The sequence below is a fragment of the Prionailurus viverrinus genome, chromosome E3, assembly GCF_022837055.1.
Source record: "Prionailurus viverrinus isolate Anna chromosome E3, UM_Priviv_1.0, whole genome shotgun sequence".
NCBI lineage: Eukaryota > Metazoa > Chordata > Mammalia > Carnivora > Felidae > Prionailurus > Prionailurus viverrinus.
The window spans coordinates 36,544,409-36,559,809 of record NC_062576.1 but is presented as its reverse complement, the minus strand read 5'-3'; the positions used below and the strand labels follow the sequence as shown (position 1 = coordinate 36,559,809).

Here is a 15,401-nt window from a genome sequence, read left to right as displayed (position 1 = left end):
AGCCACTTCTTTCTCCCTCTCTATCTGAACAAAGGAAAGTCTCTTAATGTCCCTGAGGAACACTTGTGGTTATAGAAAATAGTCTTAGCTACTTGGGAATAGAGGCCTAACAAGACTAATCTTCCTTCTGGTGAATCATATGTTCTGTCCTGTACAGTACCCTTGGCATACACAGGAGCATCCTAGGTTGGCCAAGTACTAGATTGCCGACCTTAGAGCTGTCAAGACCAATATAGGAATAGCAGAGCCAAAACCTGGAAGTGGATGACATGGATACTGAGAGTGTAAACAGATGAACTATACCAGTTCGGGGTTTATGATTGTCAAGGACAACATCTTTAAAATTATCAGCTCAATGTTTTTATTCTCATTGCTTATGAGCCCCCTAAGGGTTGTTGCCATGTCTAGTTTATTCACCAATGTATCTTCCATCTATGCAAAGGGCCTGGCACATAATGCTTAATAAATTTTGCTTGAATGATTGAATGAATGGTCAATCAGTCAATCAATCCATTTTAATTAGTTTTAATTCCTTTAAAGACCAGACTACTGACACTTATGCATCTCTCTGTCTTCAAGCCACAGTCCTTTGAGCTAGGTTCTGAAAGGAAGGCCCTTACAGGAGACTCTTCTTTGTTTCTCTGGGGTTAAAGTAACTGGCATAAGTGAATGTAATTATTTACTACCTATTTTGTGTATGCCATACCAGCTATCAACCTCCTTCTCCATTCCCCTTTTCCTGGATGGTGGCAGTATGGATTTTTAAAATTCATTATTTATTTTTCCGTTTCTTCCCCTTTCCTATAATCTCTCTTTAGAGTTGACCTGTCTCAAACTTTCAACCCCTAAGCTGCCTCTTCCATTGCTACTCATGAATTTCATATTATTTTCTCTTTAGGACATTTGCAAAACTCAGAAGCACAATTTCCACTTTTATGTCACTAGAACAGGTATCCAGCAAATAGCAGAGATACAGTGAGATATTAATAACCAAGTACTCAGTAGACATTGATACCCTGATAATTTACACGACCATTTTGTGTAAGTTTCAACTTACAAATGTGCTTGGTTTCTTAGACTAAAGGTAAGTAGCCAGTATATTCAAGAGACTTTTGAAAGTCTTCCAGTGTTTCCAGCTAATCTTGTAGGAAGGGAAAAAATAGATATCATTTTGCAATTTATGTTTTTACCAGCATGCAATGAGTACATTCAATTGACTCCAAATGTTTTGCCCATTCTAATTTTTGTCCCCTATTGTTTTCCCCTGTTGACTTCAAGTTAATGCATAATTTGAAGTAGGACATCCCTCATAAATTCTATATCATCAGAGTAATGTGGCTTTGATGATATACTGCATTTTAAATGAGCTCTGCCACAAAAGGACGATGGGGGGCCCAGGAGGTTTTTTTTCTTTCTTTTTCTTTTTTTTTAAATTTCCTTCTGTTCTTGCAGTATGAGAAGTCTAATTATAGTTAGCAGCAAACAGCAGTGTTTCTTCAGCTAGTGTGGCTTGTGAGGTCTCTTCAGATTTTTATAGTATGATATCTTCAGATTTTTATAGTATGTGTCTCAATCCCAACAAGTAGAGATCAGTCTTAAGTGGAAAGAAAGATTAAGGGGAGATTGATAATGCTGGAGATGAGTAATGTTGGTCTGCCACAGTCAAGTTCACTAATGCATTCTTGTGACTTATTTTACTTATGGGAGTTAAGTAACATTTCTAGAATATTAGAAATAATTTGGGGGAAGAGGCATGGCTTACCTAAACTACATGTAGGGAGTGATTGTTATTTCTTCTAGTATTGTGCTAATATGAGAGGATCTCTCTCTCTACATTGCCTTTCCCAGGGAGGAAGCCAAATGTATACTCATGCTTATTGTAGGATGTATAGCAATAGCTGCTCACAGTTCTTCTGTGAATGCATATTCTCTTGAGTTAGGTCTAGGGTGAAGCCTACGATTCTTCATTTCTTACAAGCTTTCAAGTGACAACAATGCTACTGGTTTATCACAGTATGAATAGCAAGATTTTATAGGGTGTTCACCAAGAACAAACACACTTGTATGTGGGTGTCTCTGCAATAGAGTTGCATATATAGAGGAGAAATAAAAACAGGTATTAATATATACTACCTAATTTGAAATGAGTCATGATTGCATGATTTGATACCACAATATAGGTGGCCACTATCTTTATGCCCTTTGTGTAGTTGAGGGGCTATACAGCTTGGAGAGATTTAGTGACATGATCACGTTGCATTGCTAGTGATAGTGGAGTGCATGCTGGAGACAGAGTTTGAACCCGGGCATTCTGCTTTCTGAGACCATGCTTAAATGCCTATAGTGCCCATAGACTATTGCCTCAAATGAAGTTTTTCTAGAGTGTAGTCTTTAGAGTTTTGCCACCTTTACCATCATAAACTCTTAATTAAATGAGTATTTATTGAGTACCTGAGATCATGTCTTAAGGCTTTGCAGTTGACAAGAGAGGCTTTGCAGTTGATGTGGTCCCACTGACGTCCAGCAAATAGCCCTCATTGCTAGCTGAAATCCAAGGGGGAGACATATGAATAAAAAATAAAGTCATTATCTAAAATAATTGTCTGGATGGAGAAAATGACTTATGGGACAAGATAAAGAAATTTAGATTCTAGGAACTTTGAGGTCAACTGCAGATTAATTCTATCTTTGTTTAGATTTATGCTTTTTAATCTTTTTTATTCAGGTAAAATTCACATGGCATAAAGGTAACCATTTGAAAGTGTACAATTCAGTGGCATTTAGGGCATGCACAATGTTGTGCAGCCATCATCTCCAATAAGCCCCTGAAAGATGCTCAACATTATTAGTCATCAGAAAAATGAAAATGAAAACCACAATGAGATACCATTTCACACCTACTAGAATGGCTATATTAAAAAAAAAAAGAAAGTAAGTAAAATGTTGTCAAGGGTGTGGAGAAACCTTCATAAATTGCTGTTGGGATTGCAAAATAGTACAACTGCCATGGAAAACAGTTTTTGGGGGTTCTTAAAATGTTAAACATAGAATCCTTACTGGCTTTTGATGACTGAGTTTCTTTGCCTTTTCTCAGCTATATCTTTAGTTTTCTCACTGCTTCTTCCAGAATTTGTCTTAATTGCTCACATTCAGTTCCTCAGCACATATCAGTATTGTAGCCATTGATATCCAAACTTGCTATCTTAGAATCAAGGCATTATTTCCTCGTCACAAGAATTCATTTTCTTTCTTAGCTGGGACCAGAGAGGGAGGATAAGAGTTGCCACTCACCCTGCCACAAGTAGTCTGTTATCCCAGGTACTATATTCACTGTGTCATATAGAGTGTCCATATAATTAAAATAAGAATCGTCTCCCATAGCTCTCTATATGGGACAGACTTCTCTGACTCCAGGAGAAAGAACATAAAATGGCTTTTGGTGCAGAAAGTATCTACGCCATGGCTGCTGCAGGAAAATTGCATTTGAATCACTGGGAAGAATGATAGGGGCAGAATTAAACCCTAATTCTGCCACTTGCCAGATGTGTAACCTTGTGCAAATCATTCGACTTACTGGGGCCTCAGTTTCTCCAAATAAGTCACATTGTGGCACCTAATGAAAATGGCTGCTGATTAAATAAGATGATGCAGGAAAGAATTCAGCATAGTGTGTGGCACACAGGACTCCATGCCAACTATTATCGTATTATGGCTGTGGTTGTCCCTACCCTAGTTCTCTACCTTGTTCTATAGTTTGGATCTACTTACACATCACAATCCCCCCCCCCCTTTTTTTTTAACTTCTGTGACTCTCATTTTCCTCCTACAAGCTAATTGCCTTTTTCCTTCTTTTTGAACATTTTGAATGCTTTTTTTTTTTTTTTAAATTTTTTTTTTTCAACATTTATTTATTTTTGGGACAGAGAGAGACAGAGCATGAATGGGGGAGGGGCAGAGAGAGAGGGAGACACAGAATCAGAAACAGGCTCCAGGCTCTGAGCCATCAGCCCAGAGCCTGACGCGGGGCTCGAACTCACGGGCCGCGAGATCGTGACCTGGCTGAAGTCGGACGCTTAACCGACTGCGCCACCCAGGCGCCCCTGAATGCTTTTGAATAAGACAAACTTTAAACTTTTTGAAAGTTTTTTCCACACATAGTCAACCTAAGAGTGAAAGTTTTACAGTGTTTAAGAGAAAGGGAGGTCTAGTGTTTCCAGGTGTATGTAGCAACCCCACATGGCTCACCAGTCTCTGCCCTTAAGTGTACAGGCTTAAGAATCTTCCTTAAAATTTTTTTAAGTTTATTAATTTGAGAGAGAGAGAAAGGGGGGAAGAGAGAGAGAGAATCTCAAGCAGGCTCCACACTGTCAGCACCGAGGCCAACACAGAGCTCAGTCTCACAAAGTGTGAGACCATGACCTGAGCCAAAACTAAGAGCTGGGTGCTTAACTGACTGAGCCACCCAGGTGCCCCAAGAATCTCACTTTTGATGAACTAGAGAAGCAGGTTGCCCTTACCAGGTCAGCTGAAGGACCCAGTGCCTATATATAGTGATCTGATTTAGTACAAGGCTTGGAGAATCCAACTTGTGACTATAGAGGCATATTTTTACCTTATTGTGTACTTCACTAATTGAATGTTCTTAGAAGCAGATTTTGATCTTAAGTCTGATGAAATTCCCCTTTAAAGTTGTTAACTCGTAGATGGCCACAAAATGAGATGGTTATAAGAAACTCAACTCAGCCATTGTCCAGAAATTTCATGAATGCTCATCACACATCTGTGATGTCTTTGTTGACAACTTTTTATATATAATGCATAAAAGATGATTAGATTTTAAAAATTCATTTATCACTTTATCTGATAAATTAAAACACTATCTAAAAAAACTATTGGATTTTCTTACCTAGTTTTAGCTTTTTTATTAGAGAAAGAGAATACTAGTAGATTATTTTGTTTTAAATTATATTTACAATATTTCTACATTATAAATCTATTAAAATATCTGTTCTCTGGCTTCTTAGAGTTTAGGTCAGTGATTATCTGGTATCAGAAGAAATCCCTGCCTAGATCACCCAAATATTTCCACACTATGAGATAGTACCAAGAGCAAGCAGTAATCATATTAACCAGGAATGGATAAAGTACTTTTATAAAGAGGAATCCTAGGATAAGGACACTTTTAGAGGTGGAAGAATTCTAAGGTATTTCTAAATAATGAAGAATCTTATTTTTTAAAGGTAAGGTGTTCTTGTTATAAGGTTGCACAGTCAGTTGATGATGGATTACAGATTAGAACCCTTGGAGTCTGCATAATGGTATGATGGTTCTAAGTCCTTCCATGTTAGCTTTGGAAAAGACAATGGTTGTAGGTTTTCCTAGAATAGTCTTGGACAGAAACTTTGAGATCAAGATAACCTCGTCAATCACCGGTTAGGATGAGCACTGGATGTTGTATGGAAACCAATTGGACAATAAATTTCATATTAAAAAATGAATGAATGAATGAATGAATGAATGAATGAATAAATAAATAATAAATTAAAAAAATAACCTCCTCATTGTATATATAGAAGACTCTGACATTCATTCATCTAACTAGTATTTATGGAAAACTTACTAAGTGCCAAACACTTAGTTCTAAACAGAGGTGACAGCATTGACCAAGACTACAAAGTTCCTTGTTCACATGGAGCTTCCATCCCAATGCAGGAATCAGACCATAAACAGGTAAGTTGATGATCAGTTGAGAAGCACTAGGGTGACAATAGTGCAGGGTGATTTAGTGGCACCAAAAATAGGTGTAGCAAATGGAAGGCATTAGTAAGGAGTAAGGATATTGGGTTTTTTCCTAAGTGCAGTGGAAAGACACTGTAGAGTTTTAAGTATGATAGGATTGATACTTAAAAGACCTCTTGGACAGCTGTGTGGAGAATCTGTTGTAATGGGTCTAAGGGGCAAGCAAGAAGACCAACTAGTAGGCTGATATTGTGGGTCAAGAGAGAGATGATGGTAGCAATGGGGAGGCAGAGAAGTAGTAGACAGATAAGGGATATATGCTGAACATAAAGGTGAGGACTTGCCTCTAGACTAAGTATGAGAAGAGAGCAAGACGACTTTAAAATAACTTTAATGTTTTTAGCTTGAGCATCTGAATGGATGAACCCAAGAAGTTTGCATCAGGATTGCAACTAGCATTCACAGTATTGATTTACATCTGTTTTTAGAATAAATCTCAAGATTCACAAGCTATGCCTGACCAGAAGTCAGATGCTCATTTGCTTCTTTGCTCTTTCTCAAATAACACCTCACCTAGGGTTGGATTGTGGGGTGGAGTAAACTCAGGGATCAGAACAGCTGTGCTGTGGAGGTTCACCCTGCTGCTTGCTTTCCTTTGAGTCCAATGATGGCAGAGCTGAGGGATGTCTCAGTGGGTAATAGCATGATCAACTTCCCTGCGTGGGACTAGTCTTAGACAAGGGTTCTGCCTTCTTGGGTGCTGCGATCATCTTCTTTTGTAAGACTGTCTGTGAACTTCATTAACCTGCCATTGACTTCCTCGTGATACATTAATGGGGACCACACAATGTTGAGTCACAGTTTGAAAGGATGTTTGTCATCACAGTGTGACATCTCTCTGCTCCCTGACACTCTGCTGTTTGTCATTCCTCTTCCTGTGCTCTCCCTCCCCAGGCTAGTCTATCCTTTGGCAGTGATCACATCCAAGCCAATTTGGATCAATTCTTTTGTTCATTTCAAATTTAAATGAGCTTAATGTTTAGCAGCTGATGAAATGTATACTCAAGATGTGGCACATTCGTACGCTGTGCCTTAGGTTGAGCATGTTGGAATTTCATAGGTGGGGAAAAGCATTCTCTTGGCTTCATGTTTAAAATTCATAGTACAGTGTTTCTTTCCTACAGCCTGTAGCTTATGAATTCAGGAACCCTGGGCATTTTAACAGCTGCCTGTCATTAAGATACTTTACTGCCTGTGACTTGAAAAGATGGAAGGGCAGAAACCTCTTGGACTATATTCACCCTCATGTATGAGCATGAACAAGGTCTGCCTGAAGAAATATTTTCTTTCTTAACTATGACTTCTGACTTGGAAGCTTATTTCTTCCCTCTCTTTGACCTTCTCTCCCCACACCTTGGGATTTCACTTTTTATATCTCACTGTGACTCAGAGAAGACCTTTGCTGCTTTGTTTTTCTTTGTTTTCTACTTACATGCCCTTCTTGCCTGAATGATTTTTACTTGATTAGAGAGAGGCACTTTGAGGGAAGTGCACAGGATTGTGTGAAGAATTTTCCCTGAGAATCACACTGAAGCATGGCCAAATAAGTTAGAGTCTCTTTCTAAATACTCTGTAAGACAAATTTTCTAAAATGTCACAGTGGGGTTTTCCTTGGGAGAAGATGTATCTAGGCAGGGCACCCTGCATTTAAAAAAAAAAGGAGGGAAGGGAAAGATATAAAGATCATTTGGACATTTGGGGGACAAAACAATTCAGGGCACTTTCCTTTTAAGCTTAAAAGGTGTAAAAGACAGAGATCATGAAAAGCACTGTGTCTGTGATTTCTTACGTTTGCCATTTCTGTATATAAAAATATGTGTATGAGATACTTGCTGAGTGTTCCATCTTGTGCCATCTTGCAATATGAGCTATTTGAGACCTGGAAATGTCTTGTCTTTTTCTGCATCCCTAGCATCAATAGAGTATCTCACACATAAGTACCCAGTGACTGCCATTCTTTTTGTGCAGAAGGCAATGGCCCTATTTGAGGGTAACATCCCTATTATGGTACATGGGATCTACTGTGAAAGAAAAGAGATGCTTCTGGGCGATCACATATATGGTGACAAGAAATTAACCTGATAACGCTGAGCATGTTCAAATCAAGAATGTTTAGATAGTAGCAAATCGTTACTGGTATGAAAGAAACCTTTCCCCACTTCTAGTCTGTAAAACACCTAGTAAATATTTGTAAGTAAATTATTTCTCTGTTGCATTGTGCAGTTTATATAAATTGATGTTCTAGGAAGTACTGTACTTTAGCTTTCATAGGATTTCATAGAAGTTTTTCCATATGGGTTCAGCTGTCTCATTATTACCAATTATAAGTGACTATTCAGATAGTTTCTTCTCATCTTCAAATCATGCTATTTCAAATGCCCTTTTTTTTTTACCTTAATGGTTCCCCATAAGAAGTTTGGTGTATTTGAGGACCCTCCCTACAATTTCACTTACTGCATATCAACCCCATACTAACTGTGTGCCTCTGGACAAGTTTCTTTACCTTTTTAAAATTACAGTTTCCTCATTTTTAAAATAGAGACAATACTAATTTCTTAAAGTCTGTGTTAGAATTGAACGAGCTAGGGTATGTAATATGCTGAATGATGCCAGACACACAGAACTGGTCAGTAAAGGGTCCCCATTGCCAATGTTCCTATTATTGAGCTCCATCCAGTTTGGAATCAGTTACCTTTGCCCAGTAGCACTGTTTGTACATATCTGCTTTTATAATTATTAGTTGAGTTAATTTTTTATGGGGGATGTGAAAAAGGGTGATTGAGCATAGGTTATTCAGTTTAAACTAATGAATTTTTTTTTTATGGGCTGACCATCTGTCAGGGAAGTGGCAGAAGGCATTCCAATAGGACTGAGTTGAATTAAATTAGGAGATAAAAGTAATAATAATGGCTTTCCTCCAAATGAGATCTCAAAATCTGTCTGTTTTTTCCTAGCTCCACTGTTACCACTTTGATCGAAGCTACCTACATCTGGACTCCTAACCACCTAATGGGTCTCCTATTTCCATTGTCCCCTAATCCAATTTTTATAGAAAATCAGAGGGATCATTTTATTATTCAAGTCAGGTCACTTCACCATATCCCTTCTACACTCCCAACTGTGAAAAAAAAAAAAAACAACTGATAAAATAAAAATGGATAACTTGGCCTGCAGTCCCAGTATCATCTGGCCTCTTGCTTTTTTTTCCAACCCATATCTCTCCAAACCTTCATTCCTAGGGCTCTAAACAGGCCTCCATGTCCTTTCTTGTCTTAGAGATATATTCTGTCTGCCAAAGGGTGCTTCCTATAACCATCACCTGGCAAGGTCACCCTTGTGTCAAGTTTTAGCTTAGGCTCTGCAGCGAGGCAGAGGTCTGACCCCTCTATTAACTGTCCCCAGTGATCTCATTGCATTCTGTGTCTGCATTACTCTGATTCCAGTTTCTAATGGTCCATTTGTTGTGGTGGTTTCTTATGAAACTACTCACCATTGTATAACTAGAACTCAACTCAGTGGTTTGATGAATGAAGAAAGTTTCCAACTACAAACTACAAAAGATGTGTATTGATGTGTATTATCCAGTTTGGGCTCATGGCATCCTTGTAAGAAAGGCACATGCTGGACTAACTCAAATGTATACGTGAGGAATCTAAAACTCACTTTGGTAGAGGCTTGGAAATGGAATAACCGGGTCTTAATCTCAGAATTTTCATGCCAAGTCCAGGACTCTTTCATCTCCAGTACTGTGCATCCCAGACACTCTATCATGGTCTAGATACTCCTTGTATATTGTTTGTCTGGGATGGGTCACTTTTCATTAAGCATTTGAGCAAGCATTCTCATTGCATTCATATCATCTACCAAACACTGTCCTGGGCACATTCCAGGCCTTTTCTCATCCAGTCTGTCTCAGGATGCTGTAAAGTATTGTATGTATCAGCATACGTACAATATGGGCTGCCATTGCAAAGTATCACAAACTGGATAGTTTAAAACTATAGACATTTCTTATCCCCCAGTTCTTGAGTCAGAAAGCCCCAAATCAGGGTGTCAGCAGGACCATGCTCCCTCTGAAACCTGTAGGGAAATTCTTCCTTGCCTCTTCCTACCTTCTGGTGGCTTGTTAGACATCTTTGGGCATTCCTTGGATTGTAGCTGTGCCACTCCCCTCTCTGCCTGCATCATCTCAAGATGTTCTCCTCATGTGCCTCCACAGCACTTTCCCTTTGTTCAAATTTTCTATAAGGATAGCAGCCCTACTAGATTAGGGCCCACCCTAATGACCTCCCTTAACTTGATTCCATCTGCAAAGACTCTATTTATAAGTTAACTCACATTTGCAGGTGCCAGGAAATAGATGTTTAACATACCGTATTTTGGGTGAGGGGGGACCCAATTCAACCCATACCCTTACAGTTCCATATCTTTAGCAGATACATATCCCATTCCCTTTTCACAAATGGGTCCGTAGTCTCTGTAACATACCCCAAGGCTTCACAGCTTGTAATTGGCAATGTGAAGCTCAAATACAGTTCAGGATTCACAAGTCTATGCTTGGCTTTTGGACCAGATTGATGGACCAGTTTCCAAGCCTCTAAAATCAAAGCTTGGTCAGGTAGATCCAGTTAGCTTTGGAAAAAAGCAAAGCAGGGTGCATTTTCTTTATGCAAAGTGAGCTTGGTTAGGAGAGGCAGAACTTTAAAGTGCCTGAGTGTGTGTTTTATAACTATCCCTGCATGAGAAGCAGAGATGTGTTCCTCCCTTGCCCTACTCTCCCACATTTAGAATAAAGTGTCTGATATTCTTTTAAAGGGAGACAAGACATTCTTCATTTTAATTGGGGGGGAAAGTTCATTATGAAGTGTTCTTTCTCCGAATAGTTCCCTAAAGTTGGATGTAGTGTCTACATTGTTTTCATTCTCTTCTCTTCCCAGGAATCATTACCAGCCCTGGTTGGTGATTTATAATCACATTCCCAACAAATTCCACTGTTGTTAATGACTACTTATTTTTCTATACAAATGGTTTTTGCTCTCCTTCCTGAGGACAATTAACTAAGAAACTGGTCATAAATTACTGATAATGATCAGTTTGTCAGAGATGATTGTCGAACAGAGCCATCTTCCATAGTAATTAGATAAAGTTTCTTTAATTGCTGATAACAGCAAACTGTGGTTATTTTTTTCCTTTTTTTTTTTTTTTTTTTTTTTTAGATTCTCACTCATGACATCTTCCTGGAAGTCAGGAATAATAACGTTTTTTTTTTTCTTCTTCTTCACCTGAAGGAGGGGAGATGGAAGAAACATTCATCATTTACAGGCTTCCAGAAATATAATAAATGTGACAGCTTTTCACAGTTTCAAATGCGACAACTGATCTTTCTAAAGCAGAGATCAGAGAAAACCTTCTCTGGGACACATTTCTTTTAGGCAGGAAGCAGGGGTCCTTCCTGGTCATGTTTGATTTTTTTTTCCTCAGGATCACATCTCTCATATTTGCATCTAAACCTTGGCCTTAAAATGTGACTTCTTTGAACTCTGGAAGGGAATGGTATTTAATTCACAGGGTTTCTCACTGTTAGGATGCTGATTAAACCCCAGCCTATTTTTGTATGTCAGGCTCTGGTGGACCCTTAGCTGGGAAATAAAGAGGAGAGCTACCACAATGTATAGAGACAGGATGGTGTCTTTAATCACAGGTCTTATTATCTATTAGCTTATTAATATGCTCAATCAGAATATTCATTGGTGTGGAAGTACCAGGACCTACTATTAACATTCTATAAAGGATATACATATTTTACACAGTGAAGGATGGTTTACATTTAATCTAGTTTAATATATCAGTTGACTGACATTCCTTGAACATTGTTAGTCTTGGGTCCTGCAATACTTTATAATCCCCTTCAGTTTCATAACTGTTTCTTGTTTTTTGGAGATTTTTTTTTTTAGTTTGTTTGTTTTGTTTTTGGTTTTGTTTTTTGGTTTTGGGGGTTTTTGTTTGATTTTGCTAGATGGCAACAACTGTCAAGCAAGCTTTGGTGTCTGAGATTATCTGAATCATTCTGGCAGTTTAGAAAACAGTGTGGTGTTAAAAGAACAGAGATGAGGATTCCAAAGGGGTTCTTAATAACAAAGAAACTGGGGAAGTGTATCGCATCTCTTTAAGCTCACTAGGTTTTATTATGAGAAGGAGAGCTACAACGAGCTCAGAATTATAATGTGTTATGTTACAGGATATTTAAGCACTGATTTCATCAGGATTCCTCCACTTTCACATGAAAAAAATAAACACACACACATGCACATCAAATATATTTAAGAGAACTTAAAGTGTGGGTTATGGAACTAGGCAACACAAAAGGTAGGCTTCAGGTGTGGTTGAGTCTCAAGCTTTAATGATGTCACAAGGACTCTAATTCTCTCTTAGAGCTGCTTGCCATCTTATATCAGGGTTCATGGGCTTCTACTATATGCATCCTCTGAGAAGTTATCACCTTTTGGAGGATACCTCAAAAATCCTAGGGAAGGCTCTGATTGGCCAATTTGAATCATATACCTGCTACTGAGCAAATCCCTGAACTATATGACTGGGATCTTCTTTTTTTTTTAAATTTTTTAATGTTTTTATTTATTTTTGAAGGAGAGAGAGAGAGAGAGAGAGAGAGAGAGAGAGCGAGCGAGCATGAGCAGAGGAGGAGCAGAGAGAGAGGGAGACACAGAATCTGAAGCAGGCTCCAGGCTCCGAGCTGCCAGCACAGAGCCTGGTGCAGGGCTCAAATCTACAAACTGTGAGATCATGACCTGAGCCGAAGTCGGACGCTTAACCAACTGAGCCACTGAGGCACCCCAAGACTGGGATCTTCTGATTGATTGGTCTTAAGTCTCATTCCATAGGGATGAGGCGGGGGGGGGTGGTGGGATGTAGAGCTCCACCTAAACTATGTAAATGAATATAAAGTAGGATAAAGATGGTTCCCCAAAGTAAAGGATTTGGGGTAGATCAGACAGTAAAACAAATAAAGTTAAGTAAAGGGACCCTCTCATTCAGTCTTTTGCAGTCAGCCAAGTGCTGCCCAGTTGTTTGCTCTGTTTGCCAAGTTTTATCTGCTTTTCGTGGGAGGATCTACTTTTATAGTAGATTTTCTGGCACTTCCCGAACATTGCCCTAATAGAGGTGACAATTTCAAGCCCACCGTAAAAGTCTAGTGTATACTAAATGACTCAACCTAAAATGCTTTTCTCAAATGTTTCCACACTAAAACTGTTCTCTTTGTCCTGCCTGGATCCCCTCTTCCCTTGCCATCCCCCACCCAACCCATCTCTGACTGTTTCCTCATGATTTTTTTTTTTCCTAGCAGGGGCCCAAGCCAATTTCCTCTTCCTCTATGTTCCCATTGGAACTTGTATCTTTCTTATAATACCTAGAATGTTCAAGTTTTAATTTTAGTTCTTAAGAATCCATTTCTTTCTTTGGAAACAGGGTACCACTTTGTAGTTTCCTTTTAATAACTTCCATGATTGGTAGCACAGTGCCTGGTTCCACATAGGGATATAATTCTGGTGAATTTTTCTGGACAAGACTAATTGAGGAAGTAAGCACTTGGGCCACTCCATTAGCATTTGGGTTTAGCTGTGTTTTGCTATGGGGATGTGAAAGTGGGCATTAAGTAATCATTTGGAGGAATACAGGAGGACAGCCCACTGCTGTAAGAGAAGTAGGGGAAGGTTGTTTTTGTTGAGGGACCCATGGGAATTTGCCTCACCTGGCCTCATTTTACATGGTAATTGCTCTGAGTTCTAAGTTATAGGAGGACAAGTTCATCTCTCTATGATTAACACAAATCAAGGGTCCTTTTTGCATGTCCATGTGGATATGGCCAAAACCAGAAAAAAACACCTTTTCATTCATTCATCAAATTTGATAGAGTACCTAGTATGTTCTGGGGATATGTGATGGTAAAATATACATAGTTCTTGCCCTCATGCTTGGAAGTTGATTGCCTGGGGTCCAGTCTGTGGCTTTCTGTGGGATTACTCTCTGTGGGATTTCAGACTATCTCTTTAACAACCCTATACTTAGGACCACCTGGGTGGCTCAATCAGTTAAGCATCCAACTCTTGATTTCATCTCAGGTCATGATTTCACGGTTTGTGGGTTTGAACCCCAGGTTGGGCTCTATGCTGAGAGCACAGAATCTTAGGATTCTCTCTCTCCCTCTCTCTCTGACCTCCCCTGCTTATTCATATTCTCTCTCTCTCTCTCTCTAAATAAACATTTAAAAAAAACATTGGAAAACAAACAACTGTACACTTAAATTGTCTTATCTATAAAATGGGGGCAGATAGCTACTTCACGGAGCTATTGTAAGGATTAAAGGAGCTACTACTTGTATAATGTCCAACACATAGTGAGTGTTCATCAAGCGACAGCTATTACTTATTGACTCATGAGGCCTACAAGCTGATGGAACAGACATTAATCAAATGATCGTACTCAAAATATAAATTTTGACATAATCTGAAGAAGAGTTGTTTAATATTATGAACACTTACAGCATACAGTTCTTTAAGACTTGCCTGGCAATGCATAATTAATCTATCTGTCTATAAGATCCTCTGCAGATTAGAAGCAAAATGAACAATTTATCAATTTTTGATGATTGCTAATAAGGCAGTAGTTATATGTGGCTGAAATGGTCCTCAGCCAACCTGGATTTCAGTGCTGCTATGATTATCAATGGTATTTGGTCTCATATTCTGCCAAGATAATTCTTCTCTCTCAGTTCTTTGGCCATTTTGGAAGGGGAGAAGCTTTTAGCTTAATGTCCTTCAGAATCCTATCTAATCCTTAAAAGACCAGGGAAGGGTGTGTCTTCTGGACTTCAAAAGGGTTTTCTTCTCCTTTTCCAGTCATTTCCACTTTCTAGTCAATTCGGAGTATCCATCAATTCAACCAAGGGAGGCAAGGAAAAATATCCATGCCATTTCTGTTTGGTACCATTGATTGTGCTTTAGAAATCACTTTATTACTCACCACTTCTTGTTGGCGCAGTGGGGTTCATGTTATGGCCAAGCTATTCCAGTGTTTGGAAAAGGTAGAACACATTCAATCAGTTTGGTTCCTTTGAAAATCTTACTTTAAGTTGGATTAGACCAGTGATGAAAATGGTGACAGTGTTTAAAGGAGAGGAGCCCTTTTACTGTAAAAGGAAAACTCTACAATTAATATCAAGGAGACATTCAGAGCAACAGATAATAGCCCAGCATCTGGGGTCCAACAGATGTAGTCTGCCATGGCTGAAACCTTGGGCTAGTTTATTCATTTATCTGAAACTCAGTAATGCTATCTCCAAAATGGAAACAATTATCAACAGTGGATTTTTAATGGATTTCAAAAATAATTTTTAATGGATTAATACATTTTAAAGTGAATTTTTAAATCCATTTTTGTTGGCTTTTCCCTGATTGAAGGAGATACTACCTGCAAAATAGTCAGAAGATTGTCTGGTATATGGTAATTACTGATTAAATAATAGTCATTGTCCCAGTGTTGTATCCATTGATGACTATGATAAACAAGAACTCTTGAAGAATTTT

General features: G+C 38.7%; 1 protein-coding gene across 8 annotated transcripts in view; it reads left to right on the top strand.

Moving 5' to 3' along the window:
* The window catches only part of RBFOX1 (RNA binding fox-1 homolog 1), a 2,066,153-nt gene that overhangs the window by 1,032,549 nt on the left and 1,018,203 nt on the right, over window positions 1–15,401 (top strand). The window lies entirely within an intron of this gene.